Source organism: Alligator sinensis, unplaced genomic scaffold (genome assembly GCF_000455745.1).
Source record: "Alligator sinensis unplaced genomic scaffold, ASM45574v1 scaffold323_1, whole genome shotgun sequence".
In the NCBI taxonomy this organism is placed as follows: domain Eukaryota; kingdom Metazoa; phylum Chordata; order Crocodylia; family Alligatoridae; genus Alligator; species Alligator sinensis.
The window spans coordinates 392,719-408,041 of NW_005842483.1; the positions used below are offsets into that span (position 1 = coordinate 392,719).

At 41.2% G+C, this 15,323-nt stretch overlaps 1 protein-coding gene across 4 annotated transcripts in view; it reads left to right on the top strand.

The window, feature by feature from the left end:
• Positions 1-15,323, top strand: part of TNC (tenascin C) — an 85,672-nt gene that overhangs the window by 15,422 nt on the left and 54,927 nt on the right. The window lies entirely within an intron of this gene.

Below are 15,323 nucleotides of genomic sequence, written 5' to 3' on the forward strand. Positions count from 1 at the left end.
TCTGATGGCCAGTAAGTTATGGTTTGCTCTTCTTTCCTAGTCAGTGTTGAATCTGCTCCCCAGAATGGTGTTGCTGGAAGTACCATCCAAGCTGTACAGTGCAGGGGTCTGATCCAGGGGAAGAGGTGCTGCTTTTAGTGTTCAGGTCAGACTGGGCAAATCACAATTTATCTGTGTCAAAAATAAAAGAAAAACTGCTGTGTTAATTAGGATCCCACCAGTACAAAAGGATTCTGTGTTCTGTCCCATAGGTGGCTGCATAGCAGTGGTAATTCAGACTGATCTTGTAATGTTTGTACAATTTAGAAAGCACACTGGGATTCTTCATTGCCAAATATGCTATAGAAATGTGCATCATTATCATCCCCAACAGTGGTGGGCCTTGTAGAAAAGTCTAAAGTAGATTAGTATCCGTGAGTACCACTTACCATTTGAGAACAACAGACCTTTCTATAATGTCCCCTTTCCCATATTATTGTCCTCTTTTCCTTTGTCAGATAAAGCAAAGAAAAAGAAAACCAATCTATTTATTCACTTCTCGATTCTGCGTGAGACTGTTTTTTAAAGACCCTGCTTTTGTGAGTTTAATCAGATGCTTGATAACAGACAAAGCATTGCTAAATAGCATCAAGGTACAAAGAAGCCCCTTCAGAGGATCACATGACCTCATCAGCAGGATTACTCTATCGCATGAATTCAGACTCAATTGCACAACCAAAATAAATGTTACGCTCAGCTTGCAATGGAGCCCTTTATTTCTCTCCATTTGGTAGGGAATATGCTTTGCCAGTATCTTCCGTGGTGACTGAGATTAAACAAATATGGATAGTCAACAAAAGAGGCAGATTTTCTTGGTTGCAATATCCTGCTTTGCATTCACAAACTTCTAATCTTGACCTTGATTTTGATCATCTGTCTTTTTGGAGGGCCTGAGTCCTGGAAGTAACACCTGGTGGCACAATAGGCCTAGCTTTCTTATGCACTTCCTACTGGCTTTGTTGGTTTTCTTAGCTGCTTTCAATCTCAAAATGAGGCCCAATGCCTCTGAGAGTGCATGAGGGTACACAGAGTTATGGTATCAGTAACCCCTTCACCAGGGTGCATCGTCTGCTCCTCCCACATGTAGAAGTAGGGAAGTGGAGCTATTGTCTTAAGTTGGCTCATAGAAAGCTTTCCACACAGCTCTAAGCCCTACTATACCCCAGCTCTTGTAAGTTGTATCTGAGATTTTCCTAATAGTTTCCAAGATACAGTTACCAACCAAGCATCTTAGTCCCCAAAGTGCTTTGTCAGTCTTTGAGTAGGATGACGCAGATTTTGTTTGGTGTCCTTGCATGAGTGGAAAGGGGCATGGAGCATTTTTACTTCAGGGCATATCCAGCCTGGACTTGATGCTGTATAGTTCTTCTTGGAGGGGTATCATTAAGAATAGGGATGAAGAGGTTTTGTAGTCACCTAATATATATCAGAGCCTGCCTATATGCTGCAAAAAAAAGTGGCAGCATCCCACCAAGTCACAAGCTGGAGACACATTTGGTACAAATCCATTTTTACATAGCCAGGATCTCAGGAAAATACTGGAAAACAGTGTATCTGTCATCTCCTGTTAATGAAGTAACGCAGACTGAGACATCATTTATTTGACTCTAATTATATACCATTAACACTATATTACATGACAGATTAAGTATCAGATCATGAGGACAGAATGACTAATTCTGAATTATGGATCCAAATCACTTGAGGATTATCTCTGTTTATCCAGAACTCAGTAAATTGCCTTAACTCCAGTGGCATCAGAAACGAGTTTTTAGGAGTTTTTTGATACTTGCGTATCCCCTCCTGAAATGGGTCCCCTCCTGAACTTGGATGGATATATATAACTATTGTGTAATGCCATGTTATATGCTTCTTACATAAATATTAGATGCAAAACAAGACAGACAAGGTTCTTTGAGTAGATGTGATATCTTTTATCACACTTTTAGCTCCTCTCATTCCTATGCCTGAAGAAGGCACAAGATTCCCACAAGATTCTCTCAACTAAATTGGAGGGTACTAGGCTGGACCAGTCTACAGTGAGGTGGGTGGACAACTGGCTTAGAGGCCAATCCCAGAGAGTTGTAATCGAAGGGATTGCCTCATCCTGGAGGTCCATCTCCAGTGGTGCCCCCCAGGGATCTGTGCTTGGACCCATGCTGTTTAACATATTTATTAATGACTTGGAGGAGGAGGGAGTATAAAGCTCAATGATTAAGTTTGCAGATGATACTAAGCTGTGGGGAAACATGAACACATCATAGGACAGGGTAAGGGTCCAGGATGACCTTGACAGAGCAGTTTTATGGGAAGGGTGGAATCAGAAGAAGTTTAGCAGGGAGAAGTACAGGGTTCTTCATGTGGGTAGGAAGAACCTTCACCATGACTACATGATGGGTGGTGGTATACTGGCTGGCACAGCATCTGAACGGGACTTGAGGGTCACAGTCAACCAGAAGATGAACATGAGTCAACAGTGCAATGAGGTTGCCATCAGGGCAAATAAAAATGTGGCATGTATCAGCCGATGTGTGGCCAATAGATCCAGGGACCTGCTTCTCCCTCTCTGTTCAGTGTTGGTGAGGCCACAACTGGAGTTTTGTGTCCAGTTCTGCATATTACACTTCAGGAAGGATGTAGATAAGCTTGAGAGGGTACAAAGAGGGGCTACCCATATGATTAGGGGCCTGGAGGATAGGCCCTATGAGGAGAGACTCCAGGAACTGGGCAAGTGCAGGTATCAAATTTAGGCATAAATAGTTAAAGCGCATTAACACACATGTAGACATGTTAAAGCACATTGACGCTGTGTGTGAGGACTGACTTGGGACACAGCGTTAATGCACTTTAATACTTGCACATGTAGATGCCTGCCTAAACCGACTTAATGCACATTAAGCTAATGCGCATTAAATTTAGGTGCACTTAAATGCAGGTGTAGACATGCCATAAGTGAGTTTTCCCTTAGTAACTCCATGGGAGCAGTCAATGTGCTATTGCTACTCATCCTTTGCATGGATGCAGGATTCACTCTACTGCATCTTCTAGTTGATGTAGAGAGGGGTTAGGGCCCATTGTTGCACTCTCAACTGACCTATCCCTTTGAAGAAGGTAGAGTGGCTCTAGACTTAAGCTTCTCAACCTTTTTAGACTCAAGGCTCCCCTCCATAACTTTTCTGAATTTAGCGACACCCCATTTCAAAAACAAATTTTACTTGTTTTCTGACTATGGAAAAATACTTCTGTTTCAAAGAACTGAAAAAGACTACAACATGTCTGAATATTTCTGACACTCTGGATTCCTATTTGAAATCTTTGTGTTTCTCTTGTGAATTGTGTGCAGGTGTTTGCACACTTAACAGTACTAATATTGTGAGGCACCCTTAGAAAGCATCTTATGACTAGAGTGACCATATGTCTTGGGCAAACTGGGACACTCCCATCTTCTATAACTCAGCCATGGCCAGTTGGTCAAAAGTCTCAGAGTCGGGCAGGGACAGGGAGCAGCTTGGGCCAGCAGGCAGGCGGCTGGGCAGCCACCACTGCTGCTATGCCCCAGCAAGGCGGGCATGTTCTTGCCCTGCCCTTCGGTTACCTGTGAAGGCTTGGTGAAGAAAGACCTGATATTCAAGTAGGAAATTTCTGTCTCCAAACAAGTGCCTGTTGCAATAAAGAAAATGCCTGATACAGAAGAGCACAGATGTGCCAGCATCCTTCAATCTACACTGAAGAGGTGGTTGTTCAAGTGGTTGGAGCAATGAAGCAGAGTATGTTTTACTCCTAAGGTTTGTATCAGTGGGTTAGTCACATCCCAGTAGGATCATCTCCCTCTAAGAAAGCCACCTCACAGCTTTTTTTCTGTAAGGAAGTTGAGGAGGGGCAAGGATTAGTGGCTTTTAAACTTAGGACTCCATGGACCCCCTCAATAGATAATGGTGGCACAGTACTGCTCCTTGGTCAGGAAAAATCTTGGAAAGTAGGTTCTGAGGAGCTTTCCTTCTTTCTCCCTCTCTGGAAGAGAGTCTTTGCTTTCTTGCTAGCCTTGCTGTGTGGGTGCAGGAGATGTTGAATAGTACTCAAACAGAAGTCTCATAAATGGCAGCACAGAGTTTTGCCACTAGGTTAATCTCATTTTAATAACGTTAAACGTGGGTTTGTTATTTAATTTCCTCCAACGGTAGCTGGCTTCTGGAATGACTCCAAAGGAAGCATTGCAGTCTGTTCTATAAATAATTACATAGGCACAGCTTTAACCAGAGTATCTTATACCCGGCAGCCCTAGACAACATGGTAGTTGTTTCAGAGCTGATCTGCTCTAGTGGAGTATATAATTTCCAAGGACATCTCATTTACCTTCTGCACCACTGTTCTTGTCTACTGTGTTAGCTATCTATTTAGGTGAGCACTGAATAGGATTAACCCCTTTGCCACTAGTTGTGGTCACACCATTATCATTTATACTATATTAGCATCTGGAGAGCCTCATCTGAGATCACAGACATTTTCCATTGTGTAGTTACACATGGTATGAGACAGTCCCTAACACAGAGTTTATAACCTGAATAGGAAAACAAAAGTGGGTAGCAAGAAATATCGTTCTAACTGCACATATAGCAAACTAAGCCAGAGAGAGAATAAAGGTTGGTCATTTAAAAGGATCCTAAGGTCAGGAAATCTCATTCATTTTCAGTGGGATTTAAGTGTCATAATCCGTTAAGCTGTTTTGGAAACAACAGCCTAATTTACTCAAAATCTCTCCCAAAATCAGGGGGTAAGTCAAACCTCCTGGATCCTGGGATAGGATCCCCCAAACCAACATTCCTTTGCATTCATGCTTCATTGACGTTGTTGGAATGCCGCGGTGTTCGTCGCAACAGTAGTTTGTCCAGACTGCTTCTGTCTGGTATGCTCATCAGTGGTTATATAGTCTAAAGGTACAGGCACTTAAAAGCATATAGGAAATCTATTTATTGCATGTTTTCAACAAGATTTTTTTTCCCCTCAGTGGACCTTATTTTTTGTTTAATTTGCATCATGGTTGCTCATAATTTCTAATGTTTTTTTGGATCATTGATGATTTTTGTACTTCTGATGTTGGAGAGAAACTATTTCTGAAGCATGAACACTTTCTCTGAACTAATTCAGTGAAGAAAGGCCAAACCCTCTTTATTTTTATTTTTTTTGGAAATACATGTTCTCTGTCTGGGCTCCTAAACGACAAGGATAAATCTAGGGTCAGTTTCCATGGCTAAGAATACAAAACTCTTGCAGAAATAGTACTTTATAATGGAATCATAGAAGTAGTTTAACTGGAAATGGCTGCTACACACTAGTAGATTTTGTTTCTCAAGGGGATCATTGTGTGTTTTATCATGCAGAATTTGTAATTGTTCCATTCACATTTTTATGGATTCTGGCATTTGGGGGTTTTTTGGATTTTTTTTCCCTGTGGTAATGGCATGGTGATGGCTTTGAAATACAAGACTCTGCTAAATTCTAAATTGTACACAAAGCAATTAATTTAAACTCCTTCCAAAACAGCCTTGGCTATGTCTAATCCATACGTGGCTTTTCAAGAAGGATCAGGCAGTTTGAAATTAGTATTAATCCAAGTGGTTTAATTTAAACAGGATATGCAGTAGGAGCTGTTAATCAGAAACTGTTCAGCTGAGCCTGATAGAAATGTCATCTTAGAGCTCAATGCCAAAGGCAAAACATAATGGCTAAGAACAGACTGTCAAAAAGCCTGAGGCTGAATCAATTCAATCTTCACAGCTTAGTATAAACTGCATAGATTGAACCGATAAACAAGTGAACAGACATTCAGTTTTGAGTCTAGAAATGCAGACACATGACTGCAGTGGCCCAGGCCAGAAGCCAGAGGCTGCTAGAGCACATGTCCCTGCTAGGGCCAAGGTCTGCCTCCCCACCCTGTGAGGGGGGGCTTAGGGGAAAGTGCAAAGCAATCTGGGATGCTGGGGGACTTTGAGTTAACTTGAATATGGAGGGGATCTGGGACAGAAGTTCAGTAGGCTGATTTAACCTAAATCTGTTAAGTCTGATGCTACATCCATCCAGGTTTATCTTAAAACCAGTTTCAGACCTTTTGAAAGTGGTTTATGTGCACTGAATTTCTGTTGTGTTACAGCTCTGAATGGATTCTGAATCACTTATACCGGTTTATGTGTAATTTTTGTCCCTAGCCTAACTGGAATTTATAATTCTAATCCTTAGGTCCATATGAGCTCAATACAGGACCCCAGGGATTGGATTGGACAAGAGGTATTTGCGTATAACTATTAATATTGCTGCTCTATGGGTGCATCTACACATGCATTTACTTCAGCCTAGATTTACTAGATTTCACCCTACAGAGACATAGCAATGTGCTACATCACTGTACAGCATGCTATGGTGACATAGCAATCATGAAGGTCTACATATGATCACCAGCTATGTTGGCATAGCGGCACACTTCCCCAGTATAGTGTGCCACTATGGTGACATAGCTGGGAAATTTACCCGCGTGGCACAATAACAGCTCATACTGCGCTGTACTTTAGTACTTACAAAAGGAAGTACTAAAGCACGGTACCTAGCAACATCGCCATATGGCAGTGTGTAGATGCGCCCAGTAAATGTTTTTGGGTAGGTGTCTACACATGTGAGGATTAGGGAGCAGATTTGCTCCCAGGTCCCTGCAGCCCAGCAATGTACCCCTGTGGCCACCAGGGGGAGCTCCAGGCTCCTGCTGGGTGCTAGCCCAGAGGGTGGCCGAGAGCACCAGGCCAAGAGACAGTCCCATTGTGCCTGCTGCTGGGGTGGAGACAATGCCCCAGCAGTAGGGAACTCCTGACCCTGACTCCACAGTCATAGCTGAGAGAGGATTTCCTAATTTTCTAATGCCTGCAAATCCCTCATGAAAGCATTCATTTACCAGTGCACAGATAATTTATCATCAAGTGACTGTGCAAATTTGTTTCCATTCTGTGCCTTCAACATGGCCATGATTGCAAATGATGTGGGTGCTCTTAAGGAGGCTCTTTAAAAATGTGTCCCTGTGGGTCAGTAGGAATAGTGCCAAACCTAGATGAAACACAGATGGCTTCAGGATTTATCCCAAACCCTTAATTTCAGAAGTTTACCCACATCAAACAAAGATCTGCAATTTGCCCCTAAAAACTATTTCAGTCTAAAGGCAGAGCCATGAAGTTATCAAACGTGGGTCTCATTCTGTGAGGTGCAGAGCACCTCCTTTAGGGTTCTGTGGCATTAGGTACCGGTGTAAGAACCGGGTTCTGTTTCTGTCTGTAAGAAACCTGTGCTTTGGATAAGTTAATTAGTTTCTCTATGCCCCATTTTTTCCATCTTTAAAGTGGAGGTAATCATACTCCCCTTGCCTCTTGTGTGTCTTCTACTGTGGCTGCAAACTCTTTGGAGGAGGAGCTCCCCCTTACTATATGTTTGTTTCACGCCAAGAAACCCAGAAGAGACCTGATCTTGCTTGACACTCTGGGACTGCAAATAAACTTCTCATTTGACACAGGCCTGATTGTCCCAGGGTTCAACCCAGATCAGAACAGGCATGCAATAGCCGTTTACTCACGTCATCCTTCCAAGCTGCATTGCTGCTCCTCTGCCAATAGGGCTAGGAGCAGGCATTCAAAAAGCCCAAGGAGGAATTCATCTAAGTGATGCAGTTTTCTGTGAGCAACGTAGTTTAAATCGGTAGTGAACAGAACACATGTTCACCCTTTGCCGGGGGAGGCAAATCTTAGACCAGGTTTCACCATTTTTAAATCAGTTTGTGTGCGCCAAACGTCTGTTCTGTTACGGGTATAGACCAGTTTCCAGTCACTTATACTGGTAAAAGTGTAATGTCTGTACCTGGCCTATGTGGTCAGTGAGAACACACAGCCTGACTGGGAATGACCCACAATAACCTTACAGAGGCACACAGCTGTGTCCTGGGGAAAAAACATCAGCAGGTTTTCTCGCAAACTACAGAGGCACTTGTAGTGGGACTGCGGGCTTGTACATCTGTAGGATCCCTGGACAAAAGGCTTTCTCCTTGAATGCATGTGATGTCTATTTACAGCATGGATGTCACAGAAGTCCTCTAGTCTTGCTAGCAGGAGTTGAAGGCCCACAACCCCTTGCTGCCTTAGGCCCCATGTTTCTTCAGCAAAAACAATGGGATGTTTCTCACATCATTTAAAACTTCTCTCCCAATTATTTTCCTAATGTCCCTCCCTCATACTGCTTCTTTGTCTTACCTTGGTGCATGGGGCAGGGCCAGGGCTAAGTTTCTTGGAGGCATCAGGTCCTACTTTTCTAATTTCACAATAGTGAAGCTGTTATTTTTTTCTTGTATCTTGTCTGATTCAACTGGGCCAGCCACCTCATAAAACAAAGCTTTATGTTTTATGCCTTACGTTTTATGCTTTTTGTTTTAGCCCCAAAATAGCTAACTGCATCTCAAACCGTACTGGTTAATTTGGATCGTAAGCCAAGATGACAAATGGTAATGTAGTATCTTATGACCTGCTTATCTGAACTAGGAAAGTGTAATTCCTTCCAGCTAAACATTTCATTCTGGCGGTACCCGGCATAGGTGTTCTGGTCAGCGATCAACTAGAGGGTGCTTATTTGATGTCTTCTTTTACTCATGGACATGTCTTTACAATGCAGACCTTTTGGCAAATATATTTCTTACATTTAGTTTCTAGAGGTAGGTTCAGCATACACATCTGAAATAGGATTTTGAAGTCATTCAGAGCTTGCATTTTGCTTTCTATACATTATGAAGAGAGTGACCATTAGGTTTGCATCCTCAGCCAGGGGTTTTCCTGGTCTGTGAGTTCTATTCAGTTGTTTCCATTTTTGGAAATATTGGACCATATGCCTCCCTATGGTATCGTGTTTATGCTATAAAAAACCTAGAATATTTAGATATAGTTTCTCAATGAGCTGTCCACAGGGATACAATCCAAGATGTTTAGATCTTAAGCATGAAGTTCTGGGAATTGAGTTGACAGCCAGGTCCAGCTGTTAGCCATAAGACAGGTCTACTACAGACTTTACTACAGTCTGTGGAAGACTCACAAACCCTTCTATGTAGTTCAAATACTAGAAAGGAGTAAAGAACCACATTGAACTGTATTGGTTAAAGAGAGCACTCTTCACAACATGATCATTTCTTTCCCCCTCTCACTCAGCTGCACACTTCATTTTCTGTCTTTGAATTCGGCAGGTTCCATATGTTTCAAGATTTTTCCACAGGATAGAAGAATTAAATATTAAATTTTCCAAAGAGCTCAGCGTTGCGTGGCCACAGAGGGAGTTGCTGAATGCTGAGCTTCTTGGAAAACTTTTCTGCACACAACTTCACTGTTCCTTTGTGGTCTGTAACCTACAGAGAGCTGTGTTGGCCTTTCTGAACTGGTTTGTGTTATCTTCCTTATAAACCATTCCTTTTTAGAATTACTCAGATGGCAGCCAAAAAAAAAAAACCACAATGATTTTGCTTTGATCATCTCCCTGCACTCCTGGGAGACTGCAGCAATGGCAAGACAGTTATTACAAATGATCATTTTGACCTCCTGGAGCACTTTCATTTAGTTTGACTTGCACTAAAGATATTTCCACTCATTCCTTAGGCCTGTTGGAATCTGAGTTGGGAAAAGAGGGCATTTTTCTAGGCTACAGTGTATAGAAATAGCAAGGAAACGTGATTAGGTGAGACCTCTACTTCTTGCTCTGCTGCAAAAACCTCAATTCTTATATTACCCTAATTATTTTTAAACCATATCAATATATTCCACTCCTTGGTCCATCTGCACTTGAGAAGATGGTGTATGCTCAAATGCATCAGTAGATTTCCTTTAGATAGACTGGAACTTTTGACACTCTTCCTTATGAAAATCCATCCTGGCAGGCACTTTCCACGTGCTAATCTTTTGTCGTGAAATCACTTGCCTTACTTTTGAGTGTTCATAAGCTAGTTGGCTTCACCTTTTCCTTAAATCCCCTACCAGAAAGGATCCTAACACATAACAATTTCTAGCCTAAATATTCTGTGCTCATCAGTGTAGACGGAGGAAAAAAAAACCCTAACAAAAAAAACCCCACCATAATGTAATGAACCTAGTGGTTATTTCTACATGCTCAAGTCCTTCGGGCATCTGGAAATAACATTGGCCAGTGGTGCAAATTCAAGCATCTTTATTAACTTATAAATGGCAGCAGGGGCAGGGGGGAGAGGAGGGAAGGGGGTGTCACAGATAAGAAGAGCACAAAATGCACCATGTTTGCCTTTTATACCCAAGGGTGCCATAGAGGAGTGCAGCTCTATCCCAGATGATGCTTCTCTTATGCCAGAATCACGCTTAGATTTCAATGAGACATGCAGAATGTCAAAGCCAAGATGCTATTCACAGTGTTTATTTCCATCCCCCTGGGATGGTGATAGTGTCTGTTAGGATCTGATAGAGTTGGGGTGATGATCTGAATGATTTTTTTTTTCCTCTCTTTTTTAACCTTCTTTAAATCTAATTTCCAAGTCCTAGCATGTGGCATGTGTTTGAATGGTCTGATTGCTTTCCCTTCTTCAAGGGAGAGATTTGCTGCCACCTAGACTGCCTCATTTTTGCAGTCTGTCATCTTGAAAATCACAGCACATTCTTATTTGCATATTCACAGCACCATGGGCCCATAAATCATCTGATAGCCCTGCCACTCCTTCTGAATTTACACAGATTGGAAGTTACAATTGAATTATTAGCTATGCAGCCAATAATATGTCTTCTCACATCTATAGCCTTTTGAAAACACCTCTTTGGGAAAGCAAAATATTAACAGATTGTGTTTTCTTTACATTAACTGGGCACATCAACACAAGACACTAATTGCACAGTAACTCACTACTACTGCGCAGTAGCATCCCGCAGCACAAACCGTGATGTGACACTTCTGCTCAGTAGTAATGAGCTACTGCACAGTCAGCATCACCAGGGAGCCATGCAGAGATGGCTGCATGGCTCCAGTTACTGTGGCCGGAGTAGTAGCTCCAGTAGTCGCAGTAGCTCCAGTTACTCTGCAGTTATTGATTACTTCGGTATGCAAGTACTAAATGACTGCACAGTAACAAATGCACAGTCAGTGTCTCATGTAGACACAGCTGCTGGGATGCAATACTCTTGGGTGGTATTCCAGATTAGCTGAAAAATGTTCACCGAGGCTTTATGGTGAAATGGACATTTTTATGGGGGGAAATAAAGTGTTTTTATTTTTTTTAAGTTGAATTTTCTTCTGGGTTTTTCCAAAGCAAATGTAAACTGTGCATTTCTAACCCATAGTGTAGACAGGTTAGAATTATGCCCATAATGCATTTTTTATTGCGGGAACTCTTTTTCATAATTTTGCTGTACATTCAATAAATAGTCTGCAGAAAGTACAGGAAGAGAGAGAGAAAAAAAATCCCTGTAATAAAGTTGGGACTATTTTCCCAATCAGAAACAAAAGTCTTAAGTAACTTCATTGGAATCTAGATATTACCTTAAATATAGCATGGAAAAATGCAGCCTACATTCTTAGTCTCTCTCCCCCGCCATGTGCTGTCAGGGCAATAAATTGTAAAAATAGCCCACAATAACATGTGCAGTTTTAAAAATGTACATTTAGAGTATTTTATGAAAGTTGGTGTTACTAAAGTTTACTGTCAAAGGCACGACCTGTATTCTCAGAACATTTTGGATTACTTGCTTTCATGCTCAACAAAATGAAAAAATAGGTCTCTGAGGGAGTAATAATATGCTTTGATAATCTATCAGGAAACAATGGATCCTGCGGTCAGTTTGTCATCAAATTCCAGGGCACATCTCATTAAGTATCAAGTAATTAGTATTGCTTCAGGTTTGTCTTGTTAGTTACTGAACATCTTAATTTCTCACACAGTTCAATGGGGCTTGAGAATATTCAGCACCTTTCCTACAAAATGAAGTATACAAACTAGTATTAATGAGTGTAGCTAGTCATGGGCTTGCCATACCAACACCGAACAAAAAGACTAACCCTGTCCAAAGGACTGTACAATCTAAGTATGTAACAAGGCACAGCACAGGTAGATGCAGACTGATGGGGGAACATTAAGTCTGGCTAATAGGAAGTAGACTTAGCATGCTAACTGCTTAGTTACAATCAAGATTTTTTGAATACATCACAGGAAGATGGAGTCTGATGAATAAAGGCCATCGTATTAGGGCCTTCTTCTGCAAACTCTTGCCACAAGCTTTATTGGCTCCAATGATTAAAACATCAAAATCCTTAATGTCTATAAAGAAAATATTTAGGAGAGATCTCCATTAGATAACATGTCCATAACTTTTTATGTACTGTTTTACAAAGCAACACAAAACTTTCAGTGTTTGTTTAGGAAGGAGCAAACAAACAACAAATACTGATGATTGCCATGGCTTCCATCCCTTGAGGAGTCCCTGCTCCTGGGTGGTCCATAATGACTTGAGTTGTTGGGGAGACATGCTTGAAGGATGAGAGTTTCAAGAAGGAATGTCACCTTTGTTGCTTTGGCCAAAACATGACAAATTTATAAAGAATTATAGGAAGCTACCTCAAAGAGTAGAGCTCAGATATCATCAATTTCCCAAGATGGGCCCTTGTCAGAGCAGACAAGAAATATCTGATCTGAATCATTCCAGACACAGAGGCCACAGTTCAGGCAGCGGAGAACTCTTCTTCCAGACCACCCTCAAAAACTTTTTTAAAATGCCTGTAGAGATATATTAAGTGCTCCAGTATCATCCTTTGGTTCAGAAATATAATAAGCTTTAGATCAAGCTCATATTCCTTTAGGGGAGATTCTCCAAGCGGCCTGAGGGATTTAGGTGCCCAAATCCAATTGAAATCCTTTGGGAACTGTTTGCATAACAACCTGAAAATGCTCCTTCAAAATCGCAGCCTTGACTTTGTTACAGATCAGACAATAAATTTGCTTTGTATTCAAGGGTAGGTGTGGTTAAGGCCTGACAAACACCCACCAGGTCACTTGGAAAAAAAAACCCCTAGAGATATTTGATATTTGCAAGACATTTGATATCTCAAGGGGAAAGGTGTTGTGTGCCTTAAATCTCAGTTTCATTCATTGCTTGTTAATCATGTTGAGATCCTTAGATAGAAGCTGCAGTAGTTGACCCTGATTCAGGGAACCATGCCTTTAAGTGTGGTGTATAAGTCCTATTGACTTAACTGGATCTTAAGCACACACTTAAATTCAACAACCTGTTTTAAGTACTGTCCCAAAAAGGGATACTTTTCTGAATCAGTTCTCTCTTTAGAGAGGGACTTGAGTCCTAAATGGGGTCTTGTTATTGCTAACTAGTTAGGGTGATTGGATGAGAGTTTTTTTGTTCCTGATAAATCTATTATTGTTACCTATTTGGTGACCTTTACTGATTCAGTGACTGAGACCAAATGCTTCAAAGAAGTAGGGACAGTACTAGAGAATGATTCGGAACTAAATGGTTTACTAGAAAAGTAAAACTCTCCACTGTTGCTCATTCGGTTCTGGTTTATTTTCCTATAAAAAGGGGTAACGTTCACTTTTTGGGAGTTCTGTCTATGAAGAAAATGATACAAGGCAATTGTTGTCTTTCTGTTATAAAAAGTGCTGGGACTGGAATGGAAACATGGCTCTCTGCACTTTACAGGCTGCAAAGGGCCAGGAAATGTTAATCATCCATCAGACTTATCTGTTGCCATTAAATCCGTAGGTTTTAGAGTTTTTATTGCTCTTTGGGCAATTACCAACACAAAGAAAGATTAGTAGGCAAGGTCTGACCACAGATCTGTCCATTTAACACAGTTCACATGGCATTTATTAGGTGTGTTTGTTTAGCCTGCCTAATTGGCTCTCTGCAGGTCTCCTCTGGGAGAAAGACTGATTTTGAATGGGAGAAGATCAGCACTTTTCAAACTTGTTAACTACTTCCTAGTTCAGGTCAATTTGGAACAAATGTTGAGATGAATTCAAAAGGAATGAGAGTTAAGAAGGGTTATTGGATCCTAGCCAGGTACTGGGGCTAAAAGTATCTATCTATCTAGATCTAGATCTAGATCTAGCTGATAAAAGATCAGGCATTGGAAAATGGTATGTAATGAAAGCCTTCACCTGCTGCTAAAAAGATCTGTTCACATCTGGCTCAATGTATGTATTTTACTTTCTCTTCAAGGACTCAGGTGCTCAAAGGATATTGGTTTTCCTTCTTTCTCTTATTTGTCATGCTTTTCCTGATTATCATCCCTATTTTTTCCTTCAGACCACCTGTCTGGTGTCCTATCCTGATAAGCATGCTGTAGCACAACAGACCAATGTATATTGGCTACACTTGGATTGATATTATCTTTCTCTCAGTATGTTTGACGGACTGGATTCACAGGCAGTGTTGATTGGTGTCATTCCTATGCTCTGTGCTTTTACAAGAAGGTATTGCTGAATAGCCTGAAAAGTACACCAACATCCTTAATGTTGACTGTTCTCAGATGCACATTTACACCACTATGGTAGACAAGTTCATTGAGCAATTGAATTTAAGAAACATGTCTTGGAATATAAGCCTCAACACTGAATCCTCCAACAAGTGTAATTAAATGAAAACAGTTGGTTTTGATCATTCATTTGGTTTTAGCTTAAACCAGTTGGCTCACAGGTGAGGGGAAAAGGGACTTGAACATTTCCTGCTTGAATCCTGTAATCAAAATGTTGACGTTTTTGTTGTTATTGTTGGGGTTTTTTTTTTAAGAATGAAAATGTTGTTAATTTTTTTGTTTGACTTTTAGACCTGTTCTTTTTCCTGTTTGAATAATAGATTATTCTTAATAAGTATCTCAACAATTACTTCTTATGGTACTTGTTTCCAGCTGCCCAAATCCTCACTGTAGGGACACACCCACAGCTCCTGGGGACACCAATAGAATTTATATGCATCTCTCTGAAGTTAGAAATTTTCATTATGAGACTCATAGATGCTGGGGTCAGAAGGGACCTCAAAGGATCATCAAGTCCAACCCCCTGCCAGTGACAGGAAAAAGTGTTGGGGTCATGTGACCCCAGCCAGGTGCTCGTCCAGTCCAGTCCAGTCTCCTCTTGAAGACCCCCTCAACCTCCTTCGGAAGCCTGTTCCAGATTCTGGCAACCCTAACTGTGAAGAAGTTTTTTCTGATGTCCAACCTAAATCTACTCTCTATCAGCTTTTGGCCGTTGGTTTTGG